Below are 6,070 nucleotides of genomic sequence, written 5' to 3'. Positions count from 1 at the left end.
TTAGCCTACAAAGTACCCAGGACATCTTGAGAGAACGGTGTCTCAGAAAGGCAGCGTCCAATATTAAAGACCTCCAACACCCAGGGCATGCCCTTTTCTCAGTGTTACCATCAGGTAGGAGGTAGAGAAACATGAAGGCACACACTCAGCGACTCAGGAACAGCTTCTACCCCTCTGCCATCCGATTCCTAAATGGGCATTGGACACTGCCTCACTTTTTTAACATATAGTATTTCTGTTTTGCACGTTCTATTCCATTTACGTATACTGTAATTGATTAACTTGATGATATATTATTATTATTTCATTTATTATTTTATTTCTCTGCTGGATTATGTATTGCATTGATCTGCTGCTGCTAAATTAACAATTTCACGTCACCTGATTTTGATTCTAATGCACCAAAACCACAATTTATTACAAATGCTAGAGGAGCTCAGCAGGACAGACGGCATCTATGGAAGGAGTTCAGGGCCAGACCCTTCAGCTTGCCTGGAAAAAGCCCTTTCTCTAGTCCTGCTGCATGGTCTCGGGCCGAAACATCAACTGTACTCTTTCCATAACCGCCATGCCTGCTGAGTTCCCAGGAGCGTTTTGTAATTTGTTGCTTGGAATTCTAGCATCCGCAGATTTTCTCTTGTTTGTCTCTCGCTCTGTCTCTCTGTCTCTCTCTCTCTCCCTCTCCCCCTCTCTCTCTGTCTCTCTCTCTCTCCCTCTCCCCCCCCTCTCTCTCTCTCTCTCCCCCCTCTCCCTCTCTCCTCTCCCACACAAACAGAGTCCAGAATTGAGGTTGTCTGTTTCTGCCCCCACACACACACACACACTCCGCCCTACTCTGCCTCCACCAGAGAGGTTGCCTGGCCGGCTCAGCTCCTCTGGCATTCTCTGCGCGTTGCTCTAGTTTACCGGCCGGCTGTAGAATCTCTTATGCCTCTGCCTGAAGGAACAGCAGAAAGCAGACAGGCATAAATTAACTCCATGTTATCTGCTCCTTGCCACAAGTAACGGCGATTTGGTATGAGATTGCTGTTCAGGTAACAATAAAAATAAAACAGTCAATTAATATTCCGCGCTTCCAGCCTCCTCAATTTCAGTTTTCCATTGACAGCATTTTCCGCTGGATCTCACATTTCCTTTACTTAATATCTATTCTTTTCATTGCAGAATATCGCAGATTGAAACCTGTTAGGCGGGGGAAATTATTTCTTGATGAAACATTGTCATGAAAAATATTAGTGGGAATGTGCACCTATCAATACTGTAGAAAGACTGGGAGAAGATTTCTACAGAGAGTTCAACGTTGGTTACTAAACAAGCAGCGGGATGGCTTGTTCACGTCACTCACAAGCAGGATCATATATTGAAGGACGTTCTTGGTATCTCACAGAAATATTGACTGCTTCACTGAGCATCCCAGGGTAATGCGTAAATATCCCCATCTCTCTCTCTCTCTCTCTCTTCTCCTCTCTCTCTCCTCTCTCTCTCTCTCTCCTCTCACACACACACACACACACACACACACACCACACACACACACACAAACAATACGCCGATCGGCATTCCTACGCAACAATTACCGTTTCGACACGAACATGTCTCACTCACTGATAGATGAAGCGTTTGTCTGTGGTTCGAGAAGGTTGACAATGGTACGAATCGCTTCCCTCCCGGTGCTTTTGTACACTTCAGCACGGGAGTCAGAATTTGAACCCGACTTGGCTCACTAAAGGCCCAGTGTTTCTAACTTTGATGTGCTCAGGTGCTTTCAGCGAATCTTCGCGTTATGACCAATGTAAAGTGATGATACTTGCAGCGAACACACGTCCTCATTCAGTACAACAATTCTCTTGCGCTCCTTCTTCGCACACTGGGGACGGAATTCTGCAGATGAGCTTTCTATTCTTTCATTTCCGCTTTTCTCTGGACCGAGAACCTTTACAGAACACGCTGTCATAGACCGGAGGTAGTGTCACCAAACCACAGACGCTGTGCATCTCACGTACACAGAAGCAGCAACAAACCTGCTGTACTCAGTCTTCACACCAAGAGGCATCAGTCGAGGCTCAGGTTGATGGACGCAGATAGGATAGTACAGTTTAAGAGGCAGTCACAGCGGAGTTTAAAAATGCAAAACTCGGACAGATACGGATAATGTGCAGGCAGAGAAATTCAATTTCCAATATTGACTGCGCAGGCGCATGGAGTCAAAGAGCAATTTCCTGAGCTGCAAAGTCTCTTGGGTTCCACGAAGCCAGCAAGTACTACACAGATTTTCTAGCTGACATCAAATGACAACAATGTGATATTTTATTCCATGATCCATGGTCCTTTCACATCAGACACTTCCCTTCTCTTTAACTCTCCTTCTATCATGTCTTAGCTCTTCACATCACCCCATTCGCCCACCCCCCACCTTCTCCCTCAGGTGATCTCGCCCTATCAATGCCCCTCCATTTTCATATGCTAACTCTTGTTTCTTCCTTTCAAGTCCTCATTAATTGGTCTCAGTCAATTGTCTGTTTATGCCCCTCCCCACACACACACACACACACACACTCCGCCCTACTCTCCCTCCACCAGAGAGGTTGCCCGGCCCGCCTCAGTTCCTCTGGCATTCCCTGCGCGTTGCTGTGGTTTACTGGCGTCTACAGTGTATCTTATGCCTCCGCCTGAAGGATCAGCACGAAACAGACAGGCATAAATTAACTCAATGTTATCTGTTCTTTGCAACAAGCAGCGACGTATGAGATTGCTGTTCAGGTAACAATAAACATAAAACAGTCAATAATATTCCCGGATCCAGTCCCCACAATTCTCACTCACTGGTAGATGAAGCAACCGCCCGCCAGCTGAGGAGGGTTGACAATGGTAGGAATCGTTTGCCTGCCAGTTCTTTTGTACACTGTCAGCACCTGAGTCAGAACACACATCCTCATTCAGTACAAGGAATTGTCTTGCGCAACTTCTTCAAACGCTCGGACTGAGTTCTACAGATGAGATTTCTATTTCTTACATTTCCCGCTTTTCTCACAGTATCTCACAGAAAGGCTGACTGCTTTCACTCAGCATCCCAAGGTAATGCGGAATATCCCCATCTATCTATCTCTCATTCTCTCTCGCTCTCTCTCTCTCCCTCTCCCTCCCTCTCACTCTCTCTCTCTCTCCTCTCTCTCTCTCTCACACACACACACACACACACACAAACAAACACACTCTCTCTCTCTCTCTCTCTCTCTCTCTCTCTCTCACTCTCTCCCTCTCTCTCTCTCTCTCCGCGGATCCGCACTCATACTCAACAGAAACCTTTGGACATGAACAAGTCTCACTCACTGATAGATGAAGCGTTTGTCTGTGGTTCAGGAGGGTTGACAATGGTACGAATCGTTTCCCTCCCTGTGCTTTTGTACACTTCAGCACGTGAGTCAGAATTTGAACCCGACTTGGCTCACTAAAGGCCCAGTGGTTTCTAACTTTGATGTGCTCAGGTGCTTTCAGCGAATCTTCGCGTTATGACCAATGTAAAGTGATGATACTTGCAGCGAACACACGTCCTCATTCAGTACAAACAATTCTCTTGCGCTCCTTCTTCGCACACTGGGACGGAATTCTGCAGATGAGCTTTCTATTTCTTTCATTTCCGCTTTTTCTCTGGACCGAGAACCTTTACAGAACACGCTGACATAGACTGGAGTGTCACCAAACCACAGACGCTGTGCATCTCACGTACACAGAAGCAGCAACACACCTGCTGTACTCAGTCTTCACACCAAGAGGCATCAGTCGAGGCTCAGGTTGATGGACGCAGATAGGATAGTACAGTTTAAGAGGCAGTCACAGGCGGAGTTTAAAAATGCAAAACTCGGACAGATACGGATAATGTGCAGGCAGAGAAAATTCAATTTCCAATATTGACTGCGCAGGCGCATGGAGTCAAAGAGCAATTTCCTGAGGCTGCAAAGTCTCTTGGGTTCCACGAAGCCAGCAAGTACTACACAGATTTTCTAGCTGACATCAAATGACAACAATGTGATATTTTATTCCATGATCCATGGTCCTTTCACATCAGACACTTCCCTTCTCTTTAACTCTCCTTCTATCATGTCTTAGCTCTTCACATCACCCCATTCGCCCACCCCCCCACCTTCTCCCTCAGGTGATCTCGCCTATCAATGCCCCTCCATTTTCATATGCTAACCTCTTGTTTCTTCCTTTCAAGTCCTCATTAAAGGTCTCAGTCAATTGTCTGTTTATGCCCCTCCCCACACACACACACACACACACTCCGCCCTACTCTCCCTCCACCAGAGAGGTTGCCCGGCCGCCTCAGTTCCTCTGGCATTCCCTGCGCGTTGCTGTGGTTTACTGGCGTCTACAGTGTATCTTATGCCTCCGCCTGAAGGATCAGCACGAAACAGACAGGCATAAATTAACTCAATGTTATCTGCCTCTTTGCAACAAGCAGCGACGTATGAGATTGCTGTTCAGGTAACAATAAACATAAAACAGTCAATTAATATTCCCGGATCCAGTCCCCACAATTCTCACTCACTGGTAGATGAAGCAACCGCCCGCAGCTGAGGAGGGTTGACAATGGTAGGAATCGTTTGCCTGCCAGTTCTTTTGTACACTGTCAGCACCTGAGTCAGAACACACATCCTCATTCAGTACAAAATTGTCTTGCGCAACTTCTTCAAACGCTCGGACTGAGTTCTACAGATGAGATTTCTATTTCTTACATTTCCGCTTTCTCACAGTATCTCACAGAAAGGCTGACTGCTTCACTCAGCATCCCAAGGTAATGCGGAATATCCCCATCTATCTATCTCTCATTCTCTCTCTCTCTCTCTCTCTCTCTCTCTCTCTCTCTCTCTCTCTCTCTCTCTCTCTCTCTCTCTCTCTCCTCTCTCTCACTCTCCCTCTCTCTCTCTCTCTCACACACACACACACACAAACAAACACACACTCTCTCTCTCTCTCTCTCTCTCTCTCTCTCCTCTCTCTCTCTCTCTCTCACTCCTCTCTCCTCACTCTCTCCCTCTCCTCCTCTCTCTCTCTCCGCGGATCCGCACTCATACTCAACAGGAAACCTTTGGACATGAACAAGTCTCACTCGCTGATATGATGAAGCGTTTGTCTGTGGTTCAAGAGGGTTGACAATGGTACGAATCGCTTCCCTCCCGGTGCTTTTGTACACTTCAGCACGTGAGTCAGAATCTGAACCCGAGGTTGGCTCACTAAAGGCCCAGTGTTTCTAACTTTGATGTGCTCAGGTGCTTTCAGCGAATCTTCGCGTTATGACCAATATAAAGTGATGATACTTGCAGCGAACACACGTCCTCATTCAGTACAACAATTCTCTTGCGCTCCTTCGCGCACTGGGACGGAATTCTGCAGATGAGCTTTCTATTTCTTTCATTTCCGTTTATTTCTAGACAGAGAACCTTTACAGAACACGTTGACACAGACCGGAGTGTCACCGAACCACAGACGCTGTGCATCCTCACGTACACAGAAGCAGCAGCGAACTCAGTATTCGCACCAATAGGCATAAGTCGAGACTCAGGTTGTTGGAGGCAGATAGGGTAGTACAGTTTATGAGGCATTTACAGAGGAGTTTGAAAATAAAAACTACAGACAGATACGGTAATGTGCAGGCAGGTGAGGATTAGAATTCCAATATGAACTGCGCAGACGCAGAGAGACGAAGAGTCATTTCCTCTGGTGTAAACTCTCCTCTATCCTATATAGCGAGCAAATGCTACTCAGAAACTCCTAGGCCGACATCAGATGACAACAGTCCTATAGTTTATTACACGGTCCATTGTCCTTTTCCATCAGACACCTCCCTTCTCCCCTTACCTCTCCTTCTAACACATCTCAGTCTTTCACATCAACCTTTCCCCCACCACCTACAGACAGGACAAATAGACATACTTTATTTATCCCGAGGGAAATTGGGTTTCATTACAGCTGCACCAACCAGGAATAGTGTAGAAATATAGCAATATAAAACCATAAATAATTAAATAATAATAAGTTTATCATGCCAAGTGGAAATAAGTCCAGGACC

General features: G+C 46.3%; 1 protein-coding gene across 4 annotated transcripts in view; it reads right to left on the bottom strand.

The window, feature by feature from the left end:
• The window catches only part of LOC140716850 (uncharacterized), a 38,835-nt gene that overhangs the window by 28,918 nt on the left and 3,847 nt on the right, over positions 1 to 6,070 (bottom strand). The window contains exon 1 of one of the 4 annotated variants that reach the window (XM_073029841.1): positions 4,550 to 4,614. The exons of 1 other annotated variant lie outside the window; for it this stretch is intronic. The gene's annotated coding sequence lies outside the window, so the exon portion shown is untranslated. Of the gene's footprint in view, positions 1 to 1,577; positions 1,855 to 4,549; positions 4,615 to 6,070 lie in introns of those variants that run through there. 2 more of the 4 variants (XM_073029858.1, XM_073029867.1) reach the window with 2 other exon arrangements.

Source organism: Hemitrygon akajei, chromosome 2, assembly GCF_048418815.1.
Source record: "Hemitrygon akajei chromosome 2, sHemAka1.3, whole genome shotgun sequence".
Classification (NCBI taxonomy): domain Eukaryota; kingdom Metazoa; phylum Chordata; class Chondrichthyes; order Myliobatiformes; family Dasyatidae; genus Hemitrygon; species Hemitrygon akajei.
This window is presented reverse-complemented; position numbering and strand designations above follow the sequence as displayed.